This window comes from Nuphar pumila, chromosome 6, assembly GCF_984573655.1.
Source record: "Nuphar pumila chromosome 6, dmNupPumi1.hap1.1, whole genome shotgun sequence".
NCBI lineage: Eukaryota > Viridiplantae > Streptophyta > Magnoliopsida > Nymphaeales > Nymphaeaceae > Nuphar > Nuphar pumila.
In genome coordinates, this window is record NC_143254.1 from 50,029,150 (window position 1) to 50,041,348 (window position 12,199).

Genomic DNA, 12,199 nt, shown 5'->3' on the forward strand with positions numbered 1-12,199 from the left:
AAATGAAAGTGCACTAGGATCGAGGCAACGAGCACTAGAGGGGGGTGAATAGTGCTTTTAAAGATTTCTGCAGAATATTGAAGGATTTTGCAAATTGAAAATCAAAACACACAAAAAACACAAGATTTTATTCTGGTTTGGTCTATCCCGACCTACATCCAGTCCCCAAGCAAAACCCGCTTGAGATTTCCACTATCAACATTGTAAACTACAAGATCACACAGACCAAAACCGGTCCCACTTTCAGTAACAATTCTACTGAAAGCAAACTACTCCTTTACACCAAGGAGTCCTTTTTACAGAAAATAAGTAACAACTTACAATACAACCTATGAGCCTTTCTTTTGAATGCGAATGAGATGCAATTGGCTTTTGATGTTGTTGAAATACTCTACTCACGAATTCACTATCTCTCAAAGTGATTTGAGTGAAAAACTGAAGTGAAAATATCAAGTGAGTGAGAAAACAAATACTTGATGGAATAGGAGTGAAAAGCAATAAGTAAATGATTCAAATCGATTGAATTCTTGTTTTTAATGAGTGTAAAATGCACTCATATTTATAGTTAAAGTTTTCCATACGTTGAGAGTATGAAAGGGTGTCAAAACTGTCCATTTTGAACGATCAAAACGTTTGAAAAACAAAAAGACACACCTTTTTGAAGTTTCAGGAAAACGGCAAAATTAGTCGACTGAAACATCAGTTAGTCGACTAATAGTTAGTTATTAGTAGACTGACAGTTATCGTCGGTCGACTGATCTGTTAATCGAGCCGTTTGAAAATCTGAACTTTTGAAACTTAGTCGACTTGAGAAAAAATAGTCGACTGATAATATCATCAGTAGACTGAAAAACCTTTCAGTCGACTGCTGCTAAAATCTTCAGAAAAACAAACATTCTGTCCGGTCGACTGATAAAAAGCATTAGTCGACTACTGCTAAATTTACAGAAAACACATGTTCTGTTCAGTCGACTGATAAAACCATTAGTCGACTGCTGCTAATTTTCCAGAAAACAGACATTCTGTCCAGTCGACTAATAAAACCTTCGGTCGACTAATTTGACAAAAATGACATTTTTAGAAAATATGGCGCGAAAGGATTAGTCGACTGGTAAGTCTATTGGTCGACTAATAAACATGAAAATTTAAGAAAAGAGTTTTCTGAAAAGATTTTCAAGAGTGTTTCTTTTAGAAAAGTTTTTCTAAAGACTTTTAAGGTGAAATGCAACCTAAATATGCACTCTAAGTAAGGCTCTTAAAAGAATCTAAGACTTTTAATGAATTAAACAATTGCACACTAGTCTTCAAAGATTCTTCATCAAATTCTTCAATTTCTTCATAGCCTTAGCTGAAAATGCAGTTGATTCCACTTGCTCATCATCAAAACCTTGTACTTGAAGTATCATGTATAGCTTTATTGTCGTAACAAAACATTGTAAACATTGTTATGCTTATAAATAGAATACTTGATCCTCTTGATGGACAAGAGAGTGAAAATCGAGTTTATCATCTTGTTTGTTATTTTTTCACTCACCCCTATTATTTGTTTTGACAATGGAGGTTCTCGATTATGATCTCTTCGGTGGTGGCAAATAAAAAATTCATGGGTTCCAAGGTCTTGAAAAGTGTATCTATTTTTCACCTCCTCTTTGTCGATGATCTATTTGTGTTTGGTGAAGCCTCTATATACAAATTTTGGGTTCTTTGGATTCTCCTTCAAAGTTTCGCTCTTATTTATGGCTTGCGCATGAATGGTGCTAAAAGTCAAATCTTGGTCTTGAATGATCAGTCGGATGAGTTGCAAAGGAAGGCTACCTCAATCTTTGAAAGTGAATTGGAGTTCTTGCCCTTGAAATATCTTGGCCTCCCTCTTCACTTGGGCATCTCTAGAGAACTTCATTGATCACACCTTGAGAATAGGGTCACCAAAAAGATTCAAAATTGTGTTTGCCGCTTGGTTTCTAAGGCCAAACTCATTTCTTTGATTAAATTTAACATCACCCCATGCTCCTACACTACATGCAGATTTTTAAAATTCCTAGCAAGGTGAAAAAGATGTTCATTAGACTATTCGAAAGATTCATTTGATCAGAATTCGTATGGCTCTTTTAACTGTCTGGCAAGTTGGCAACTAATTTTAAAACCACTATATCTCGATAGTTTGGGGATTCATAGTTTGCATAAATTCAATAAAGCACGCTTAGCAAAGTGGCTATGGGTGATTTGTCTAAAAGAGGGCATGCTGACCATTATTTTATTGAGAAGTATGCTTAACCAAGTTTTTATCGAGTTAATTCTACAAATATATGACTTGGTTGAACTAAGGGCATGTTTGAAAGTAAGAAAAATTACAATAAACTTGGCTTGAGTCATGCCAGCCAGGCTCCAACTTCAGCCAAGCCAAGTTATTGGACAGGTTGTTCAAGTTTGGCCTGGGCTTGACCCAAGTTTCATCATACAATTTTTTGAACGAGTTGAGGTTTTTTAGCCTAGGTTCGAATCAAGCCCAGCTCGTGTGCACCCCTACAGGTTTGTATAGCATTTCTCTTAAAACCACGGATCTTAAAATTAATGGGTTTTTAGTGTACCCATTTAACTTTAAAAGTTGACATACTGCCATTGTGCTGTCGGAGCAGGTTACATGTTACCCCCCCCCCCCCGCCGAACAGGGTCGGTAGCTACATCTCATGTTCGGGGGTTCCCAATGAGCACCACGTATAAGATGCAGACTGACTAGTATCTCCATGTGTGTCCGCATCACATAGCATCGTAATTTGGTGCCATCGCAAAGGCTTAAGTACCCTTTACCGCCATTCTCTTCCTCTTCCTGAAACGGATATAAATACCCTCCATCTAGAAAACGAAAATGGCAGTTCGTGAAAATGACAAAACTTCCCTCCATCGTGATCGTGCCAAAATTTTCAGCAAAGTTTGCGTATGTAGCAATCTTTATGTTGTAGGATTTAAATAGTTCAAAACAATCCATTCTCACCCTAAGCAGAAAAGTCTACTAGAGCATACTTTGCCTTCATCTATTGTCATCGGATCATCCGTTGCCTTCTTCTGTTGCCATCGGAGCATCCTTTCCTTTGCTCTGCTACCGCTAGAGCATTCGTTTTCGTCTTATGCGCAGTCGCAGCATCGTTGCTACCATCTGTTGCGTATATGTTCTGACTGTTTCTTACTCTACAGTTGGAATACCCAAAATCCTATCATTTCAGTGAGTTTCGTGTAAGGTTTCGTTATGCAATCTGAAGGTTGCGATTTATACAACGATTTGTAAGTTTGAATCTACGATGCTTTATACATTCAAAGCAATAGCGATGTGTATTTATTAAGATACCTCGATTTGTACATAAGTTTGCTAAATCTTACAACAATGTGTACTTATGAAACCAAATATTACGACGATTTGTAATCGTGATGATCATTTAATGTGTTGTGCAAGTTAGCAATGTCTGTGGCTCATCAGAGAAGAGATACTATGTCATTCTATGGGTTGTGTATTAGAGAATTGATCCACCAGTCCCATCTATCTAAGTTTTTTGAAAGGTACCAAAATATACTTAAGATTGAGAATGATAAAGATAGGAAAAAAGCATTGGAATTGTATTATGCGGAGGATTATCCATCAGATATTGAGGCTCCGGACCAAAGGAAGAATGTTGAAGAACTAAAGATGCAGAAGAAGGATGACCAAGAGAAGGCAAAGCAAAGAAATAAGGAGGAGAATAAAAAGAAAAGGCAAAGGAAGAAGGCAGAGGAGAGGGAAAGGCAAAAAAAGAATGAGGAGGAGAGGGAAAGGAAATTGAACATTCAAAAGGAGGATGCTAAGACAGAAACACAGAAGTTGTTGTTGGAGCATATAACAATGCGAAACAGGGTAAAGCTACTGAAGGAGGCGGAGGAGAGGCGAAGGCAATTGAATAAGGAGAAGGAAGAGAATGAACAAAATAAGCTTCAGGATGAGGAAGAAAAGGAAAGGCGAAAGAGGGAGAAGGAGTTTGAGGAAGAGAAGTAAAGGCAAAGGAAGAAGAAGGAGTTTGAGGAAGAGAAGGAAAGACAAAGGAAGGAGAAGGAGGATGAGGAAAAGAAGGAAAGAGAAAGGAAGGAGAAGGAGAAGGAGGAAGAAAAGGAAAGAGAAACGAAGAAGCAGGAGGAGGAAGTGGAGGAAAGAAGGAAACAACATGAGGAAGAGAAAGAAAGACGGCGGAAGGAGAAGGAGGACGAGAAAAAGAAGGAAAGAGAAAGGAAGGAGAAGGTGTGATCATCGCAAAATTTTTCCTATTCTCTTGTTGGTTTCTCTCTCTCCCTTCTCTTTTCCCTTTTCTAACTTCTATTCTCCTCCTTTTTGAAGGGAGAAGAATAAAAGAAAGAAAAAGAAAGAGAGAGGAGAAAAGAAGAGAAAGAAAGAGAAGAGGAACTCTTTTGCGGGTTTTCACTTGACCTTGATTTGAAAAATATTTAGCAAATAACTCGCCTCCGTTTTGAAAATTTGCGGGAAAAAGATGGAGAGACGGGATTCGCTCGTCGGTACGAGGTTCGACCGTTCCTGGCGCCTTTACCAGGGGTAATCGAACCAAGGATCGAATCTATGCCTTTTGCTTTGCCTAAATATAATCTAAGAATTTATTCTAACTCTAAATGCACAGAGAATCATGTTTGTGCAATGCAAAAATGTATGCTCCTTTTGAAAGATGTTTTGAAAATTTCCAAGTGTTCTGAGATGGACTTGATAAGGGAGTGAAGAAATGATTTGAATCTAACTTAGAACTTTTGAGATGGATCAGAGTAGTTCTAAGTCTTTGAAATGAATCAGAATTGAAAGAATAAATGAGAAAGAACGATTTGAAGCTTTTTGAAATGAAGAAAAGTGAAGTTTCAAAGTCGGAAATGGACTTTGAATTTGATCTTAAATTTAGGGAAGGAAGATGAAATTTGGAAGTGATATTGAATTTGAAATTTAAAAATGGATCTGAGAAGAGCAAATGTATTAAAAATAGAAGTGGGTTTAAGGAGTTCAGATGAGATCTGAAAATGGAATTGGATTTTAAATCTAGAATTGGGAATGGAGTTGGATTTAAAGATGGATTTAAGATCTGAGATCTGAGATCCGAGATAAAATTGGGTTCTGGATCCTAAGATGGATTTGGATCTGAAGTCTGAGATCCAAATGTAGAATTGGTTTCTGGATCCTAAGATGGATTTGGATCTGAAGTTTGAGATCCAATATAGAGTTGGATTCTGGATCCTAATATGGATTTGGATCTGAAGTCTGAGATCCAATATAGAGTTGGATTCTGGATCCTAAGATGGAATCGGAGTTAAATTCAGAAGATCAATCAAGAATCTCAAAGTTAAATTGAACTTTGATTTTGATTGGAGTCTTGAATATAAAATGGATTTGGAATTTCAGAATTAATTTGAACTTTGAAATCTGATTTGAATTTGAATAAAAAAGACTTTGAAATCTCAAAGTTAAATTTGAACTTTTGAGATTGAAAACGAAATTGAATTTGAAAATGAAGAGGATGAATTGGTTTTTTTTTTTATAAGAATTGAAGATGGATTGAAGAAGATATTTCCATTACTTGGAGTTTTAAAAAAAAGAAATTTTTGAAGACATGATGCAGTTCTATCCTAAATGATGAATGAATTTAAATTTTTGAAATTGGATTTTGAAAAGCTATTCCATTCTTTAAATGAATTAAAATAAGATTGAAGATATAATACATCCTTGACTATGGTCATTGGATGTATTATATAATAATCTATATTTAAATTCAGGTGAAGAATGAAATACATTTGGTGCTTTTATAGAATTTAAAATGAAATTAACTCTCAATATACCTTGACTATGGCCATTGGTATATATTTTGAGTTAATTTTAAGTTAAATTCTGATAAAAGGAGAAAATATTTTAAGGAAAATATGATGAATTTTGAAAACGGATCCAATGTGGATCCAGTGTTATTTTGTAAAAGATAAAGATCCTAAGTTTTGTTTACATCCTGACTATGGCCATTGATGTAAATCATCAACTTAGGATTAATTACCTCTTATGAAATGGTGCACGTGCCATTCGTGTTCCCATTCGTGAATTTTTGAAAATAAAGGAGAAAATATGAAAAACAAGTAATTCATGATATTTATAATGCTCATTCATTCTATCTAAAGCAGAAAATGTAAATTTTCATTAAGATCTAACTATTTACAATACACCAAAACTGAATTTACAACTCCCAATGATGATATCTTCCACATATTCCCTGCGAAACTCTCGATTAGTATGATCATAGAGGAAATTTGTATATATCGTATGGATATCAATGGTAAAAGTCAGGATGTCAAGATATAAATAGTGAAAAAGATGGAGAAATGACTTTATATACCTATATATGTACATGTATGTCTAGATATACGTATATATACATATATATATATATATATATATATATATATATATATATATATATCGGGTGTGGCATGCACTTAATGTTGGTGGATGAGGATGGGTTATGTGGGTGAGAATCCAAGGTAAATGATTGCTAAGCTGAATATACAAGTATGATAATGTTGGATGTCAAGGGATATTGTAGGTGGATATCATGCTGCTGGGGGTAAATGTATGCAAGGTTCAACAAATATTCAGATGGACTGATATGATGAGATACATATGCTTGTGTGGGTAGTGAATGCTGCTGGTGCAGCAATGTACTAACCACAAGATGAACCTGCTGCTGCAAATGAGGCTGTAGCAGCAGGTATGGTGAGGAGAAAGAATGTAGCAGGAAAAAGTAGATGAGTGATGTGATGTGGCGCAGCAAGAGATGGCTGAAAGATAAAGACGGTTAATGTTTGTGGTGAAGGCTACAAGTAGTGACTGAAGGGTACTGTTAGTGATGAAGTGTATTGAGGTAAGAAATGAAAGGAGTGCGTGTGCAGCAGGTGAGCAAGTGGAATGTGTAACAGCAGGGGCTAATTGAAGATACAAGTGGAAATGTAGCAAGGCACTGTGAAATGGTGCTAATGTGACTAAAAAAAAAAATGTGGTAATATACTAGGTGAAGCATGGTAAATAGGTGAAAGCATGCTGCTATGATGTAGGCATGACGCGGGGGACTAACGAGGACAGTAGGGTTGTGGAGTGTCTATGGTATAGTGGATGCACACAGGTATGATGGAAAATAAAGATGACCATGGGTGCTATGGTGTACACAGCAAATGACACTCAAGTTGCAGCTGAATGCTGCAATAATGAAAGCAAAGGTGGAAATTGGTATCACCAGATAGGTATGGGTGTGTACGAGCAGCTATAGAGGGGGACACTTATGCTAGATAAGTGGAAGGGTATGGAGTTTATAGGTTTACAGGTGCTATAAAGTTTGGTATATATAGGGGTATAACAGGATATTATACACTGTGGATTTGTTGAAGTATTCAGTAGGTGATGTTTGCAGGAACAGATGACTTACCTGGAGATGGCGCCGGGCAGTGCATGTTGACGATGGAGAGAAGGTGCACAGGTGCCAAAATTTTAGCAGAGAGATACGCTGTATTAGTATTTACAATTTACAGCAAAACATAATCTTGTTACCTACACAAGGAATTTATTCAAAAAAAAAAAGGATCATGTTGGAACAAAAAACCATTATAGTTGTATTAACAGTGAATCTCTTGATATCTTGTTTATATCTACTGTGGCAGGTATTTGCAATCAGAATAATAGTTTTGAGCAAGTAGCAATTTTTTTAGTGCAAATCAGTAGGTTAGCAGTTATCTCAAGTGACCCAACACATTACTTTACCAACTCTTCTACTGTTTAGACAATGGGGAGCATTACCTTTGATAAGCCTCTTGCCACAGCATAGCTTGCATGTCACAGCTGTGATTCTAAATAAGGTCATAGGAATTATTAATCAAGATTGTTAACTGGATATTAAACTAATAACTGACTCACAGCTGCTACCTGTAATCACAAGAGTTCTAATGCTTAAACTATACTATCCATATGTAATCTCAGCATGCTTTATAAAACTTCTGAATTTGCCATTAAAAGAATTAGGGATCAGAGGGATAAACAAATCATACACTCCCCAGCTCAATATTGGGAGTTGAACAACTATCGGCATCGACCATCTCCTTATTCAGCGTCAACTGTTGAGTTGGATCTGTTTAGGTTATATTCAGAAACTCTTCAAATTTTGTCATCCGAGAACCCCAAGGGTATTGCCAAGTTTGGCCACCATGCCACGATTTAATTCAGACCAACAAGATTTTCTCCTTTCTCTTACCAGGCCTGGGACTTGAATCAAGATGAATCCCTTCCTGAGGAGCCTTGAACCAAGTGAGGTTTCCTTTTGCCGCAAACACATACAACTCACAAAGCTACAGAGATGGCATTGCCCACAAGGGCCGGTGAACTGATGTTAATAATAATGATCCGATACTGGTGCTTATAAATTAAGAAGGCACTCGATAAAGAATTTATACCTATAGCTCATACAGTATGATTGGTATGAGCACAACATTAGATCAGGAAACTAAGACTCATGCTGAAATGAAATCAAGCAAAATTGACGTAACCATATCACTGATAAAAAAAAAAAATTCTGATATAAAGGGGAACGCAAGCAAAGATCAAACCAATACACAAGGAATCATGTGACGTATGAGATATTACAGTGAACAAATAACTGAGATTAATTCAAAACGAAGATTCATGGAATGAAAGAAAGAAAAAAAGAAAAAAAGGAAAATATGCAGAAGGATCATATGATGCTGTTGGATGCAGAGCATGAGAATAAACAAAGACAACATGATGATTAAAGGAAAAATATGCACATTGTGATAATAGAAAAGATGCAGGGTAAGCTAACATATTTTAGAAATCGACATAAACATGGGAAAAAGGAAAACGTAGAAAATGAAAACACCTGTAAATGGACAATAAAAATGAACAGATATGAAAATAGCAAAATAAATCGATGGTAGGGATGAAGCACAAATTGTAAGAAACAGGGAGGATTACAGTTAAGACAATATAAACACATATCTAGGCTCATATAAACTGAGGAAGATTGAGATGAATTGTAAAGAAACAAAGAAAATGTTAGAATCTGCGGATTACAACATAAACAGGGAAAAAAAAAATAAGATAAGAATAATAAAAATAAAATAAAAAAAAAACGCAGTTAAGATTGGAAACTAGCAGGAAAATCGATTTGAGATTCAAACGAATTATATGACCCTGCTGAATCTGGTAATATCAACAGAATGATTTACCGAACAAAAGGGAATGTCGAAAGGCAGTCGCTCCTTTTAATGTTGCATACTTACACAGATCAATACTTGCCATATGCAAGATTGATGCTGTGTGGATGCTTTAATGTGGGTGGTTAAACAGGAAATTTAAAAGAAGGAGAAAAAAAAAAAAAGAACAAAACAAAAGGATACGTAAATAAGAGAAACTTTTGTTGGAAATTAAAAGGGACGAAGGAGTGTTTTTACTTGCCTATAATTATGCAGAGACTCAGGCTTTCTTCGCTCGATCAGAGGGGAAGAGAGAAGGAAGAGAAGACCAGGAGGGGTGAAGAGTGGATGCTTCGTGGAGAAGAGGCAGGTGGAGGGGTAGAAGACGGCCCTTTGCTCCTTCTACGAGCTCTCCTCTTAAAGGGGAAGAGGAGCCTTCGAGAGAGGGAGATGGTTGAAGATCAGGGGTTGAGGGAGAAGAAGTTGGTTTCGAGATGAAGGGTCGGCAAGTGAGAGGGAAAGTGCGCGGGTGGTGTTTGTTGGAGATTTTCCAAATTTCCAAAAGAAGGCCCCCTTTGAAAGAATTTTTGTAAAAAGAGTGGTTCAAGAGAGGTTTTTGGCAAAAATTCAATTTTTCAAGTTTTTAAAACCTTTTGCTTTTCCCAATTTTTTCGATTTTTGCATCATTTTCCATTTTTTGTAGTTTTGTAGTAGAAAACTGAGATTTTAAAAGAAAACTAAGTTTTTAAACACTGATTTTTTTGTATTTTTCTGGGAAATTATTTACAAAAGTATTTTTCGGAGAATTTCCGACCATTTCGGGGAAACTTCTTCAGAAAGTGGGTTTTGACCCAGGTTTTGAGAAAATGTTCGAGTTTTGACACTCGAATCGAGAAGTACAATGTGATGGATCAAAACAGATGTCGAATGGACTATCCGAGCTATTTAAACGCTATTTTTGGCATTTTCTATAATTTTAATTTAAAATTTGAATAAGGAGATTCAGATTTGGATCTGGACAATGGATCCAGATCCGAAATCAATTTAAACATATAAAATGAATTTAATTTCAATAAAACTAAAGAAGTGAACTGGAATTTAGATTTAAAATGACTCATTTACTCAAAAAATGAATTTAGGGGCAAAAAGGGAATATTTAAAAATTTTGAAAAATTTGGGGTGTTCACAGTGGAGGAGGAAGAGAAGGAAAGGGAAAGGCAGTGGACCAACCAGAAAGGCCTAGGTTGGAGGGATTGGTTGAACAGGAGAAAAGTGCGACCAAGGTAAATAAATTTGTCTTGTCTGTGAAGATTTAATAATATGTTTAGCGATTTTTGTATAGCGATTATTGTGTTAGGTATTAATATGTATAGTGATTACTGTGATAGTGTGTGTGCAACCAATATTATTTATAGCGATTAGTAGAATATTATTTATAAGTACAAATGGTACTAATTTACAATTGATAGGAATAATATGTTATTGTGTGTTATAGGGAGGTCACAGGAGAAGTAGAGCACCAGGTGAAAAGCTCGGAGGTCGATGTCAGTGGCCTATAGTTCTGTCGTGGTATGGTCAGCTGAGTGTATACCAGAAGGATCGATTACAAAATATGCACTTCGGTGGCCTTTTGGACCAGCAATATTTTGAAACTTGCTGGAAGACGATGACCCACTGGGTAAATAAGTGGAATGATAAGACGAACACATTCCAATTTGATTCTTTTGAGATCACCATGACCCTAGAAGATGTGACGCGGATAACTAGCCTTAATTGCGTTGGCAGTGTTGTCCTATTACGGGATTCAAACTATAACGCAAAGAAAAAAATACACGGCCCTTTTAGGAATGTCGATGAACGAATGGAGTCAATGTATTTCTGGTGGAATCAATTCCACATCAATGAAGGTTTCGTCTTTTCTTAATAAATGGGAAGGTTGCTCCGCTACTTGTGCATCTGAAATAGCTGACCAAGAGTTGTATGGCTTCCCTCTTTATTTTTTTGGTCTTACTTTATTTTTTGATTGTTCTGGTTCGAGAATAAGTTACATGTGGTTGCAGTACCTGAAAGACTTAGACGAAGTCGACAACTATGCATGGGGTGTCGCTATGCTCGCACACTTGTACAGTCAACTCTACCGTGCGAGTAAGGGTACGAAAACAGTTGGGGGATTTTGGCCATTTGTTCAGGTATTTGTTTATTACATACTTAGTAATTGTAGACTAAGTTCATTGAAGGTTGTAGTGTTTCTAATATATTGTTTTTGTTAGGCTTGGGCGTGGGAACATATTATCCCATTGCGTCCACATTGTGGCCCTGCGATTTGTAGTTTTCCAAAGATCGGTCGCTGGGCTAGAATAAATGTCACAGTTCATAATGCTAAGTTCATTTTAGATGGGCTGCAACTAAATGAGGTAAATGTTCTAAAATTGTTTACAATCGGTTCATCATTTATCATTCAGTATTATAAATCGTTGTAATGTTTAGCATTCTTAAGTAATCATCGCTGCAGGATTTTGTCTTCCGTAGTACATATCGTTGTTGCCATATCATTCTTAAGTAAATTATAATATATTTATCAGTCGTTATTAAAAAGAATTACCAATGTACAGGTTTTGTGGAGACCGTATGGAGATGGAGAGGACGATGACCAAGACGTTGTTGCAGAGGCTACTAGATTATCTGACCGTGATTTATGGTTGTTTTGCAATTATGAAGCCGAGTTGCAGCATGGTAGTCGAGTTCTCCTACAATCTGGCATGGGGCAGTCTATCCCAAATAAGCCTTTGGAAGTGAGAAAGAAGATGAATAGTGGTGGGGGCAGGAACATGAATTGGCACGAATGCTACAGGGACGAATTATTAATTTGGAACACAGGTGGTGTCTATGTTGTAGCGTATGATTATAAAGGACAACAATTTGATCCCTTCTATTTTCAAAGGTATTG